Source organism: Prosopis cineraria, unplaced genomic scaffold (assembly GCF_029017545.1).
Source record: "Prosopis cineraria cultivar Desert tree isolate PC_DT_omini unplaced genomic scaffold, ASM2901754v1 PC506, whole genome shotgun sequence".
Taxonomy (NCBI): domain Eukaryota; kingdom Viridiplantae; phylum Streptophyta; class Magnoliopsida; order Fabales; family Fabaceae; genus Prosopis; species Prosopis cineraria.
In genome coordinates, this window is record NW_026555831.1 from 15,667 (window position 1) to 31,745 (window position 16,079).

Consider the following 16,079-nt stretch of genomic DNA (forward strand, 5'->3'; position numbering starts at 1 on the left):
AAAAGTAGTCTAGGGTAAAAATTTAATCATAACTCTGTTTCCTTATAGAGAATTTTGAATTGTGGTGAGGTACCCACTTTGAAGTCATACATGAACATCTGCTGAGGTAAATAAAATGGTGCATTGAGGTAATCATATAGTTTATTATGTTTATTAATTATTATAACTATGTAGAAGTGAATGCCAAATATGAAATTATGAATTTATGAGTTTTATGCATGATTGTTATTAAATGGTTTTTAGCATAAACATTAGTTTGTGAAATAAAATTTAAAAAGTCATTGATTTTAATAGATATATACATATGATATGAAAGTATATATATTGTGGAAATGTGAATAATTAGTGAAAATTGTGAAAAGTATAATCATAAGGGTAGGAGTTCACCCAAAACATGTGGAGATGTGTGTGTGGAGATATGTAAGTGAAAAATTCATATGGTCGGGCTGGCACCATGGGACATTCAGTGCAGCATTATAGGGGCTATTACCATGGGTAACCTAGTATAGCATATTATGAGATTATTATCATGGGACATCCGGGCAGTCTGGCAATTCTCTAGTGTTTATTAGGGTGCGGTTAGGAGTCAATGATGCCGCTATCACAAGTGTGTGAAGATGAAAACCATAGTCTGTAAGTGAATCAGATTACCTTTGATTGGGTATTTCTACCACAAAAAGTATGCTCAGGACAATAAGTGATTAATCTAGGGGAACCTATGGTTTCATGTCGGGGAGCATTAGAGGTTTGGTAGATGATCATGCTAGTGTAATTGTGTGGAAATACTCTTGAAAAGATGATATCTCTTCATACTTTTATATATGTGTGATATTACCTTAGTTTTGATATTTTAGCATGGTTATTTGTGATAATAGACATTAAAGGAATTATATTAGTTACTAAAATTTTTATTTCACCTATGTTTATTCATATTTTTCAGGTTCTAGTACTAGTGGGTCAAATGGAAAAGATATTGACTGAGTAGAGATCTCTCACTAAGCCTTTGTATGGTTTTGGGTGTAAAGAAGTTGTTGTTATTAGTCTTGAATATGAATAAGTTGCTATAGGATTTATACATGTGCATAAAGATGTAATAGTGGTATGTTTGATGATTTTGAATTCCTTAACCCTTATATATGTGAATGGAAAAATGAATGGATGAACTAGTGGATGAATGTGCATATATGTGAATACAAGGTGTTTGAAGTGTATGTGTAGTGATTTGGCCATGTATGAGAATATAGAAGTAAAAATGAGATTTAGCCCATAAGTGTGAAATGGGTGGTTTACAGGCCAATATGAGTATATGTGTTATATTGTGCATGTGTGTAGTCAATTAAGTGTGTATTGTCCAATGAGATATGGTTAAGGCCCAAAAAGTGGCTAATGATAATTTTCGAATTAAGATATTTAAGTGGCAAGATTTTGAAGAAAATGATCACAATGCACTTGGATATCTAATTTTTGATAAAAATAATCGGATTGAGTTGAAACTAATAACATTAGTTAGATTTTGAAACAAACTTCGTGTGGACGCTTGAACCATCCCAATCAGACATTGGATGTGGAAATGACACACATCTAAATTTCATATTAGAAACCGCTGTTTGATAGTAAATTTAGGTGTGTGCGCCATAGCGCATATACCCGTATGCCATAGTGCATGGCATAGAGTAAGTGATTGTGGCCTCTATGCCACATGCCGCAATGTATGTGGCACGAGTCGTGGCATATGGTGTCAAATTTCACTTTATTTTCTTGTTTTGCACATGTATTCTTAGTCCTTATTGCATACATAGATATTGCTTCCATTGTATGTGTTGGGTTTTATAATTCGAGTAATTTATAAAATGATTTGAAATCTTTTTTTAGGATCCCAAAGCTAATGTTTTTCATTTTAAATGATTTTGAAATGATTAAGATTGATTGTAGTGGAATGTATTGTAATGTCATTAAAGGGCATTACATTATAAACATATACATATCCTCCTGAAAACATAGTATGATTGTAAAGGTTTTTCTTTCGACGCTCTTGACCCTTTTGACTTTTTCCCTATTTACAAACAATGAAAAGCATTTGATAAAATAAAATTTTAATAAAATTAGTTTAATATAATATTTTTCTTTAGCTTGCAAAAAATTTGGAATCGTGTCTATTGTGAACAAATTTCATCCATATGTCATAATCAATGAATAGATACTTCTCCCAAGGTTTTTCATGCTGCCATCATTGTCACTATTATCATTTGCATTGTCATTATTAGAAAACACATATTTTCTTGTAAGTTTAGACTTAAAGTCCCTCCATTGGCCCTCGGCATATTTTAGCCATTTGTCCTTTAAAAATGGAGTTTCTTTTTATCATATATAATCTACGAAATAACACACGCCAACGATAAATTTAGTAACAATATATATTTCAAAACAAAAGTAAATATGATATAGAGAAATTAGAAATACCAGTATAGTTTCCCAAATATCATTTCTATCACTTTCTTTTATATCATCCCACTTTACCTCTAAGATGCTAATTTTTTGATGAGCCACAAGACCCATAAAACTCTTAAAAATGTCTCCTCTTTTCTTATCAATTAGTTGGCTATTTTCATCAAAGTCAAGATAAACCTTTTCATGTACTTGGGTCAACTTAGTAAGTTGCGTGGCTCCTCTTTTACCTCTATTAGGCTTTGCTTTTTCAGTGCCACTACTAGAGGGATTTTCCATATTTCTCATAAAACAAATAAGATAAATAATGTTAGTAGCAAAAAATATAATAAATTTAACCTAATATAAACAATGAAAGAATAAAAAAGAAAACAAAAGGAAAAAAAGAATCTACTAATATTATGTTACCATTATAAATATATTTTAATTCTTTCATAAACTTTCCTCATGATTAGTTTTAACATCATACATGACATTATCATCTTCCACATCCAACAGGGGCTAGGTTGGCATAAAAAGAGAAATCTCTTTAATTTCAAAACTTGTTTCATTGTTTTTCACCATGAGTAAGGAAACTTTTTCTCAATAATATGATGGAAAACCTTTTATCAGCTAGATCGGTGACATAAAAAACTTGTTTTGCATGAGTTGCCATAATAAAAGGCTCATCCTTATGTTTTGCCTTACAAATGTCATATGCACTCTAAGTTGTAAAATTAAAGTTAGGCTTACTAGCTAATCATCTTATTATATCAGAAACATTGGACTTCTTATGATCCTCCTTTATCTTTACCCTAAACTAGAGTGAAAAATATTTATTGTGCTCACTTAGCAACCATTTATCGACCCTTTTATGGTACCAATCCCTTAATTCCTTTTTATGTGCATCCAAATAATCTTGAATATCATTGGTGTTATTTAGAATGTACAGATGTTTTTGTTACACTTTTTCATGTGTCATGTACTTTATTTTCATCCCTTGTGTCCCTTGCCTTTCAACTCTCATTCCCTCATGGTGAGACTCAAGAACTCTAACAGACTTTACTTTAGATAGGTATTCAATACAAAACTCGACAACTTCTTCAGCGACATATCTTTCAACAATAGAGGCTTCTGGATAATGGGGATTCTTCACATACCCTTTAAGAATTTTCATGTATCACTTAAATGAATACATCCAACGCAGATAAATAGGGCCGCATAACTTTATCTCTCTCAACAAATGTACAATTAAGTGTACCATGATGTCAAAAAATGAATGAACAAAATACATTTCAAGTTGGCATAAGCTAATGACAACAACATTTTGCAATTCATCTAATTTCTCAAGATTAATGACTTTGCTATAAATTGCATTGAAGAAGACACATAATCTTATAATTGATTTTCTCACCTTTTCCTCCAATCTATTTCAAATTGCTACTGGTAACAATTGTTGCATTAGTATATGGCAATCATGAGACGTTAAGCCAACTAATTTTAAATCATTCATTGATATAAGGTTCTTGACATTTGAAGAATATCCTTGTGGTACCTTAATACCATATAGACCTTAGACAAAGTATGAGGGGTTAGGCTCATATAAGTTCTCTTTTCTTATGCTCTTGGATCGAAGTTTGTTCGTATTCCTATGTCAAGTAAGTCTAATCTTACTTTGACTCCATCCTTGGTCTTTCCCTTTATGTTTAACAATATTTCAATTAGATTGCCACACATATTTTTTTCACACATATCATATCAAGATTGTGTCTTACTTCAAGGGTGTTCTAATAGGGGAAATAAAAAAAGATAGACCTTTTCTTCCATTAATTCTTTCTAGCTTCTTTATTTTAGCTCTTACCAAATATCATATTGATGTCTTTCACCCGTTAACATATCAAGCCAATGGTTAATGGCTTTGGAGCTTCTTGATACTCTTGATAGCCATTGGATGACTTCTGCCTATGATAAGTATGGTCTTGTCTCAAGAATCTTTGGTGATTAAGATAGATTGTCTTCTTCCTGTGTTTTAGTTGTTGATGGGATGTCTTCTCTTCATAGATTGGGCATGCTTTATGCCCCTTCACATTGCATCCAGAAAAGTTTTCATATGTAAGGAAATCATTTATCGTGTAAAAAATCATAGCTTGTAACTTGAAAGACTCATTCTGGTATGAATCAAACACATCTACACCTACCTCCCACATCATTTTCAAATTTTCAATCAAAGGTGCCAAGTATTAATCTATGTCATTTCTTGGTTGTTTAGGGGTTGAAATCATTAAAGACAGCATGATTTATTTACATTTCATGCACAACCATAGAGGAAGATTATAAACCATTAACAAAACAGGCCATAAGCTATATTGATACTACAATTGCCGTATGAATTAATTCCATCTATACATAGTCCAAGCCTAAGATTTCCAGGCTTATTGTCAAATTCAAGAAATAATTAATCAATTTCTTTCCATTATGGATAATCAATTGGATGCCAAAGTATGCCTTTAATTTTTCTCTCATTAGCATGTCATCTCAAGCTCTTGCCTCATTTGGATCAGTAAACAAATGTTTAAACCTTGATATTATAAGAAGATACTACAACACCTTCGTTGGAGGTCTCTTAGTAATGGAATCATCACCAACATCTATCTCTTTTATTTTGTAGCGTGATACCCTACAGATCAAATACTCATCTAATACTTTAAAATCATTTCTATATAACATACAGTCGTTGGGGCAACCATGTATCTTTTGGTACACCAAATTCATTGGATATAATTTTTTTTCACCTCATAGGAACAACATGGAAGTGTATTACCCTCTAAAAGCATCTCTTTCAACAGTCTGAGCAACTTGTGAAACTTTTATTATTCCACTCATATCTTGCTTTTAAGTTGAATAAGCTTAAACACTGCTGTTAGTTGTGTATATTTTGTACACCCTAGACACAAAGGCATTTCTGTATCATTGCATAAACTATCATATTTGATAGAGCTGGTAATTTGAGTTAAGCCTAAATCTGCTAGAAAAACTTAGGGCCAAGCCCCAAAAAATAATAATTTTTTAATTGGAACAATGATTTTAAGTTAATGGTCTAATCGTAATTGAATGGAGATCAACTTGATCATAATTAAAATAACATAATTTAATTAAAATATATAAAATATTTATATATGACCATGATAAGAGAAACATTTAAACAATTAAGACATTAATTTATAAGCAAAGAAATATTAATGAATAAATTGCACATAATACAACAAAATAGTAACAGAGCTACTTAATTACCAAGTTGATAAGTTATTATTTTTTATTTTATTCTTTTAAATTTAAAATAATATTTTATACTTGACATACGTATTTAAAAATTAAATTAGTTCAAAAAATAAAGGAAAAATATTTTTCAAAAGTTTCAGGAATTCGGCAGGTCTGAATAAGCTCGAAACCTAAAAGTGTTAGGGCCAAGTTTGGCTATAAGAGCTTTTTAAAAAGGTTAGGATACTTTAAACCCAATCTGAATAAGTTCAACCCAAATTAAGCCCAATTTGAATAAGCCTGGCCTGCCCAAATTAGGTTGGCATTGATCATAGACGAACTTGAAGGTTGGGCACTACTAGAAAAATGGAATTTAGCGAGGGACGAATCCCTTGCTAAATTTCATTTTTCGTAGCTAAATTACATTTTAGCTAGAATTTTGTCCCTTACTAAATTCGTAGCTAAAAAAGGGCTCGTTAAATTTAGCAAGAAATTGTATTGCCCTTGCTAATTAGTAAGAGATTTAGCAAGAGATTCAATCTCTTGCTAAAATTAGCTAGGGACTAAATTCCTTGCTAATCCCTCTCTAATACTATTCAAAATTTAATAACTTTAGCGAGGAATTAGTCCCTCGCTAATCCCTCGCTAAATATGCTTATATTTAAAAATAACTATGCCACATCACTCACCATGTGTGATGTCAACTTGTGGCATGTCATCAACAGCCTCATGTTTTGTCAACCACCATGTCACCTATCATCTCGTACCCTATCACCCACCACATGTGCGACAACTCATGACACATCATTGTCCACCTTGCGCCATGTTACTTGCTCCTTATTATATCATATATTTATCATGTTTATGCCAAAGCCAAAGTTTGAACCCTTGACCTCATACCTTCTAAGCTTTATGCTCTCCTTCTTTGCCAGTTAAACTGAAAGGCACTTGCAATCATTATATGAGAAATTAAATATGTATATATGTTATTGAACTATATAAATATATCAAATAATATATTATAAAAATACACACATATACATATTAAATTTTATTTTCAATTATTAATATGTTAAAAATATTTATATTTTATTTAAATTGTTCTTAATATTATATTTTTAATAAAATATTATTTTATTAATGAAAATTAACTTAAAATAAAGAAAATATTAAATAATTTTATTATGAATATTTTAGTTAATTTTAAATAAAATAATTAAATGTATAATTAAAAGTCATTATCAACAATTAATTTTTTTTGTAGTAATTATCTAGGGATAGAATCCCTCACTAAATCCCTCGCTAATTGTCTTATTTTAGAGAGGGATCGGAAATCCTTCACTATTTTTCTCATTAATTCTCTTATTTTAAAGAGGGATTGTCAATCCTTTGCTATTTTCCTAGCTAATTCTCTTATTTTAGAGAGGGATTGATAGTCCCTTACTATTTTCCTCACTAATTCTCTTATTTTAGAAAGGGATTGATAGTCCCTCACTAATTTCCTCGCTAATTTTAAATCAAGCTATGAAATCAACATCTCTCACTAATTTCCTAGCTAATTTGGTATTTTAGAGAGGAATAGACAATCCCTCGCTAAATTTCCTCACTAATTTGCATTTTCTAGTAGCGGGGTTAGTCCTAGTTATGAACGTAGCCATTGGTTTTGTGTTGAAGGTAACAGGAGGGTATAAAATTGGTATTAATTATGCATTTAGTTCTGATCATATGGTTGTTATTATTATGGTTCGACGTGTTTTAAAGGCACATGATTGTTATTTTTGTGACCCCAAGATGTGAATAATGGTAATTTGTCCAATGATTGCATGCCCGGTGATATGGTCTACAACTCAACCTTCAAAATAAAACTAAATTAACCCTAATTAATATAGGGCCAACTTAGGTCATCTCCCAATAAATAGTTTTAGTTTAACAAAAGGTTATCTAATGGAATAAATCACCCAAATTTGTGAAAATTGATTAACTAATTACCTACCTAATTACCTAGTTGGCAAGTAATTAAAATACTAGCTAAATTGGATGATGTGGACTTCCCTTATCAAGTAGGAACTTTAGAGTGTTGTTAATAGAAGAATCCTAGCCTCTAATTAATTATGGCTACTCACTCAACTTCTCTTTCTTGGCTGAAAAAATGTTTACTCAAAACAATTATCTTAAGCAACCTAGCTTTACTAATTTAATTCCCCAAGTGCTAATTACAAGTCCCTTAAATAACCTCACTAGCTTAGCTCAAGAATTAACCAAGTGTTTAGTCAAAAATCACCCCTTAATGCTATGGCCACAGGATTACTCAAGCTTAAGACTATGAAACTCAAGCAATTCATTAAGTATTTACTGAACAATTACATGCTAGGTCAATACAAGACACTCATCATTTGAAATCATTTATTACAATGAAAATTCATCAAGTGGCAAAAATTTCCAGCAACAAAAAGAAGTAAAATCCAAGTCAACAATTTTGTTTTAACCCTAATAATTACAACCAATCATGAAACTAAAATCAAATTGAACTACAACCAATCATAATCATAGTATTCTAGTGAAATTGAAACAAGATGAAAAATAAGTTGAGCTTAGCCAACTGAAGACTTCAATGCTCCTCTTCCATCAACTATTCTCTAGGATTCCATGGAAAATTTAGCTAAAAAACATTAAGAACATCTTGCTCCTCTAAGAACTCCAAGAGAGAGAGAATGAAGAGATGATGAAATAGAGTGTTGAACCTGAAATTGAGGAGTGTGGGACATGCTAGAGGGTTGGTGTCAGTTGAACAATAATTAAAATAAAAGAAAATAAAATAAAAAGAAATTTTAGGGCCTTATCACACTTGCAAGATGGCATCCTCCTATTGACTTATAGATGATTCTAATGTGTGTCAAATTAATCTCATGTATCATCCCCATTTTAAGATTATCTAGGCCACCCAATATGAAGCAAAACACATCCAAATGCTTCAACTTTGATCCTGTGGACTTTTGACTTCATTTGCCCAATTGATGCATAAGTCACATATCACTTATGTCATATAAATCACATAATTCAATTAAATAACATGTGACATCATAAAATATAATTTAAGTCCACAATTTAATTCATATTTAGAAGGGAGAATTTATTAAAATAACCAGGTTCTTGAATACACAAAATTATATGAAAATTTTCACATAAATACAACCTAAAAACTAAGTCAAACTAGAACACTTGAGAAAGTGTTGATTTTTTTATTTAAGTACTCCCAAACTAAAATGAATTTATAAATTATAATTTTACTACTCTTTTTTTGGACCTAAACTGTATTTTATCAATTTTTCTTATATATTTTCTCAAAAGTTCATTCGTTTATATAGTTATATGTTAATTATTTGCTAGTTGAACTAAATTGTTTAAAAATTTATTCAAGTGCTTGAGGACCTATTGATGAAAATGTTGTAATGTGATGTATTGTAATGTGAATTTTGTATAGGAGTGTGGAGAAATAATGTGCATGTTATACATTTATGACTTATGTTAATGTTTGAGAACATGTTTTTATGTAAATGATGAATGTGCGAAGATTGGCATGTGGAGTATAATGGAGAAAGGAATTTTTGAATATGATGTGATGTGATTAATTGTGCTAGAATGATATTAAGTGTTAATATTTGTATAGCATGATCATTGGCGGGAGTTCGTCTAAGAAGGGGACTGTATTGGTAAATCCACGTGGTAATGATGACTCACCGTTAGAATCTAAAGCTTGCCTTGGTACCGACTATTAGAATTAAGAGGTAGTCATTATTTCATGGTTGATTTAGGACTGTCATACTTGTTCTTCAAGGGACTTGAACCTAACTAGTCTCAACCGATTTATGAGGAGGCTAGATTAGAGTTACAACACCCGATAGTTGTTAGTATTAGGGAAGACCATGGTATACAATTGCGTCAGTTAACCTTGGCCCAATAACTTCTCACAAGTGGAAGACTGAGTTAATCTAAGTTACGACAGTAGCCACTGATAGCCACCAGTTTCATGTCGGAGGTACAAGAAGGTATAAGGTTGGTACTAATCATGCATTTAGTTTCAGCTACATGGTTGTTATTATTGTAGTCTCTCATGTTTTAGGGGTGCATGATTGTTATTTTTGCAATCACAAGATGTAAATAATGGTGATATGTCTAATGATTGCATGTCCAGTTACATGGTTGTTACTATTGTGATCAAGGCTATATTTGCTATATCTGTATGATATTTGAATTTATTGCCATTTGCATCTATTTTTAATTGAAATGCAACTGTGTAGGCTAGGTTGACCTTTTTTATTGAGTAGTTATGCTGACCTCTCATTCTTTAATATTTTTAGGGCCTATTTTATTGGATCAGGATTGGAAAAAACAACTAAAGGCTTAAGATTATGTGTAAATCTTAACAATAGGTCTCTAGTTTTAGTTTGATGTGTATTTAAGTTGTTAACTTGCCAACTAGTTTTTTATGCCATGGTTCTGTCTACTTGCATTATAACATGAAAGTATTTTGTGTATTTTGTGCCCTGAGCTAGTGAGATGTAGATGTAAAGCTTGTATAGGGTTAAAATACCAGTGCAAGTAAGGTAAAGTATATTTTGGTTGTTTTGGATGAACATTGATGATTTTATGCAAAATTATCTACCCTTTGTGTTTTAATGAATTGAGGGGTTGAGGGTTGAATTTATGATATATGCATGTTGATTGGGTTGTGGTATGTCGCATGAGTTTTAAATGGTTCATTGAGTGTGGTCTAAAGGTTGGTGTAGGCTTTTGGCATATAGGTGAGAGTTTGGACACCCTGGTTTTGATTTTTTGTGAAAAAGAAGTGAAATTTGTAACGGGTATTCAACTTTTGTTAGAAATATAATTTGGTTGTAAAACTTGTGCAGTTAGCTAGAGCTAAGAGAAAGCTCTCTATAGACACCTAGATTATCTCAATCGAAAGTCAAATAGAGAAAGTTCATCCCATGTGCTGTCAAATGACAGCAAAGTTTGCTATTAAATTTGTGCAATATGTCACGGCACATGGCATAGAGGCAACATGACGTGATGTAGTAGTGTTAAGCCACAGTGCATGTGCTGTTTTCTACATAGTTAACTACTTTGAAGATATATGCAAATGTTTTAATTCTTTCTTGATTCTCATACTTCTGCATATGTTTTAAACTTTAATTTAGGAATATTAAAAGTGTATGGGATAATTTTAAATTGTGAAAACTTAGGATCTCATTTTGTAATTTGTCAAAATTTATTAATCACACTAATGTTTTGGAAATTGGGGAGGATTATTAAGGGTATTCCTTATTGGTCTCTCCCCAGGTATTGCACAACCAAGACCTTACCTCTTGAAAACTCATTGTTATTGAGCAGAAAGTTAATAGGGGAAATAGTCTATGTTACACAACATTTACTTGGTAGTATATGTGATAGAGTAAAATAGTCTTTGTTATACAACATTTACTTGGTAGCATATGTGATAGAGTATGGGTCTTTTATGTCCAACAAACCCAACAAGGCCAAAAGGCTCATAATGCAAAAGTGGTGAAACAAAATTAAGAGGCCAACAATCAACCAGTGGCCTAAAAATATAAAAGGATCACATGGATGATTGCATGGATGATGACATATCCCTTGATTGATCTAAATTGATTGGCTTAATAATTTAGATATTAATTTAATATTTTATTTAAGTTCTGTTTCCTATTTCTAGAATAGGATTCTATTTGATAATGAAATCCTATAATTTTAGGAGATGCAATCCCTAGATTATGTGGTTGAATTTATTAGTATTTTCATCTAAACTAAGATTTTTGAATTAGGGTTTTTGAGTATTAAGTAAGCCTATATATAGGCATGTACTTCTTTGTAAGAGAAGTTTGATTTGAATAATAAGAGTATTTTTTATTTCTAGAGTTTATAACTCTTGTGAGCTTAGTGTTTGTGGTGGCATCCCATGTTGAATTATATGGATGTGATCAAGAGCTTGATCAACTCTTATGGTGTCTTCCAAGTGCTCTAGAGAATATTCTCTTTAATTGCTATCTTATTTTTATTTCTATTTCATTTTCTTATTCTTCCATATTTCACTTCTTTTCTTTATTTTCTTGTGTTTATTTGTATTTCAGGATTCCATTTGTACTTAGCACGATTCTAATTTCACATTCCTTATTTGTTGGTATCAGAGCCAGACTTGTTAGTTTGTTGATTTACCTTTGTCTTTCTTTTTTCTTATCCATTGTTCTTTATTTTAGTTTCATCTTTTGCAACCATGCCTACATCTTCCACCAACTTCTTATTTTGTGTTTGACTTTTTTCCTTCTTGCAAAAAAAAAAAAACAAACAAACAAACAAAGAAAGAAAGAAAAAACACTAAGAAATTCATGCAAAGAAAAAGACAAAAAAAAAAAAGTTTTGTAGTTATACTAAAAAAAGTGTTGGTGTGCTAAAAAAAAGGCAAAAATGAAAAAAAATGAAAAAAAAAGAAAGGAATCAAGTTGCAAGTTTGAGAATTTCAAGATTAGTGGAAATGTTTTCTTATTTGAAAGCATCCATTACAATTCACATAGTTTCCTATTTTATTAAACTTGGGTGGTAAGACTTTCCTATTCCTCTTACTTTTTATTTTTTATTTTTGTCTCCATTTATTACATTCATATCATTGTGGTTTCTTATTTTCATTCTAGTTTCTTATTTTCTTTTATTTCCTATTTTGAGTATGTTTCCTAATTTGATTTTTGACTTTCCTTGTAAAATACTCTTCTCTTTACTTTTTAGTAATCCCTTAATTTTCCTTTTTTCATCTAATTTCCTTATTTTGTTGCTTTTCATGCCTTTCTTCATTTTCTTTTAAGCTTAATTTTATTTAAAAATTTTGCTTTCTTTCAAAAATTTTTTTAAAAATTCTTTTTTAAATAATTTGTGCTTGTTTTCTTTTATATTTTAATTTAGAATATTTTCACATCGTTTTTGAGTTTTTTTTTATTTTTGTTTGTTTCATCATTGGACTTAAATTACAAACTTATATAGTGATAAAAGGCAAGAGAGTTTTACATTATTGAAAAAAAGCCAAATTGTGTGAAACATGAGTAATTAATTATCTTATTTGAGTGTAAATACATGAGGTGTGAGGACCAGGACACTTCTATCTCATGTCCCATCTCGAAAAAAGATCAAGACTGAATTTTTATCTCGTGTCTTATATTGTCCAATTCCAAAAGTTGTCCCGTCTTATTCTGTCCCGCTAGGAATCAAGAAGGGGCCGAGTGTTTTGCCATCCTGGCAAATCAAACAATGTGGGAGAAAAGTTTGGATAATAATATTTATTAAAATTTTAAATAACATAATTTATTAAGTTTTAAATCAAAACAACATAAGTGCATGAATCACAACAATTTAAAATTAATTATTGAATTACATCAATCACAATTACAAGTATATAACACATTATGATAGTAATTATAAGTGATTCTTAAGCTATAAGAGCAGTAATAGCATACAAATAAGGCACTACATCAAGTCATTATTTTTCTTCTTTAATTAAGATATGCTAATCTAATTATTCTTTCAAAAATAAAGCAAGAAATATGATATAAACAAAAGTTAATAAATAGATAGATATAAGAATAAATTGTATTAATATAATTAGTATATTATAAAGAAAGATATTACCTTGTACTGTTTACTCTATGTTATTAAAATTATTAATAAAAACAATTTTTAGTTTTAAATAAGAATTATACATATTAAAATTATAATTAATATAAGTATAAATTATATTATTATAATTAATATATATTTTTAAAATAAAAAATAATATATATGTCTGTGTGTATATAATATTTAAGGCGATACATCTCGAGAGCAATCTTGTATCCCATCTTAACCTGAAAACAACCAGTCCCAATATGACTAGGATGGAACTGGGTCAATTGGTGGCAAGTACAAGTTAAATACTCCTACTTTAAATGATGCACCACTTGATTTCTAGATCCCTCATGTAAGGACCTTTCCTACTGCACAGGTCTTCCTCTTCCCTATGGAGGAAACAAAACTTGCAATCTGGGAAATGGTTAGCTCATCCAACCCAGGTGTGTTAGCTTTCGTTGATTGATTCCTATTGTGCTTGGGCAAATTGGAGTATTATCCTCAGAAATTCCAACAACCATAACTTCAAAATTAGAAACCTAAATATTTTAAATGAATAAAAAGTTATATACTAACATAAATATTGTTAAAAAACATGGGGGAAAAAAGTAAAGAAAAACCTTGATAGCATCAGTTATTGTATAAGCAGCCTACAAAATTCATTAAATAAATAAAATTAGATAACTTGATACTTATTGTGATTTATATAACATAACAAAAACAAAGAAAAGGTAATTTCATGAATATATAAATAAACAATAGAAGTCTAAAAAATTAAAGTGTATAAAATGAAAAAGTCCATAAAGCACCACCTCCTTAGATGCTGAACCTCTTCCGCCATCTTGAAAGAAGACATAGATCACTAAGTATGGCAATAAGACATAACTAAAAAGCCATGATATTACTTTCCTTCCCTCCACATCAACATCATCAAAATCACCTATTCAGTCAACATGCTCTGTGTAGTATGAAACACCAAATGAATAGTCTGGATCTTCAATATTATAGTAGTTAAGATAGAGCATTAGAAGTATTTTCCTACCAACCAGCTTGTCAAATGCCATTCTCAATTCTATGCTTGTTATTGCGCCTTAAAAACTCATCATAGATCCATGAATGTGTAGTGTCAAATTTAAAAATCTCACACAAGATAAAAAAAAAAAAAACATGTATCCTGAACAACAAAAGAAGATATATAAAAACGTTTACCTAATTCATGCCCAAACAATAATGATGACGATGGACCAACATACCCAAACTTAATTTGGAATGTTCTTTGCAATTTTATTGACCTTATGTGAATGCAACATACTAATTGCACGTGAATTAGAGCAATGAATTGAACATATTGGTGACACGTAATTGATGACAAATTTGGACGAACTCTGATCACTATAAAATATACGAGTGAAAAAAAAGAGAGAATAATAAAAAATAACCAATCAAACAATCAAACTTGACTACAACCAAAAACATTATCCAAAATCAATAAAAATAGTGAATGCAAAAGAAAAATACTACAAATCTTTCAACAAAGTTCTTCACTTCTGATATACAGTCATTCAAATTAAAGAAATTTGTGTAGCATAATCGAAGCTACAAGGCTCAAGTTTCCCTACAGGTGAGCTGAATGAGCATAATTACCGAACGATCATGTTCATTATGAAGATACATGCTAATACTAAAAGTAAAATCACCAAGATATATTAGCACCTTAAGAAAAAAAAGATATTCATATGAAATGAAACTAACAAATAGAACAATACCTATAATAACAGAGTGAGATGAATCTTAGTTTTGATCTCATTGTTTACAACATACTCTTCTATCGAACATGTTTATACAAAACCAATAGCATCTATAGGAGCAAACACAATATATCAAAATGTAACATAAAAAAAATGAACCATCTTAAATGAATAAAATCGTCAAAACATCACCAATAAGGTAGTCAATATGTTCTTTGTCAATCATCTTAATGATCTCTGAGATGGGAAGCAAGTTGTGACAGCCATGACGAATACTGCCAAGACATTATTTTATATATGTTTGTCGGCTAATAGTAATTATGAAGGGATTGCTAGTGGCCTTGACATCCTTGGTGTTATGAGAAGTAACAAAGTTATCCATGAAGTAAATATTTCCTCCAACAAAGATTTTGAAATTGACCTCATGCACACTTGTTCACAATTAATGCCAGAATTTTAGAACCCTGGATAATCAATAATAAGAAAACGTGCAAAAATTAAAAATATAGTGACATATAACCTTCAAAGTACATAATAAAAAATGAAATTATACCTCCAACAAAGAGACAAAACAAATTAGATGTAGAATTTTTGTGATAAACATTCCACTTCCTCTTAACGACAAATAACTTACACCTGTCAGTAGAATCATCAACATTCTTAATCATATGGACTTTGATAGCTCCTATGGCTTGAAGGAATGTAAAGGGTAATAAAAAGTTAAAATTTTTTTCGTGAAGTGGATTTGGAAAATGAATATACACTAGTATAAAAAATGAAATTTATGGGATACTTTTTACATTGATTGGAAGACAAACGGTGTAAAAAATTAAGACGATAGCATTTTTGTAATTATGTTAAACTATTTAACTCTTTTTACACAGGGCGGAGGTCCACCCAGTGAAAGGCGGTGGCTCTTTACCCGGTGTAGAAAATTTTTTAAATTACCCTCTTTTTCTTTGCATAGTCTTCTTCCCCTTCATT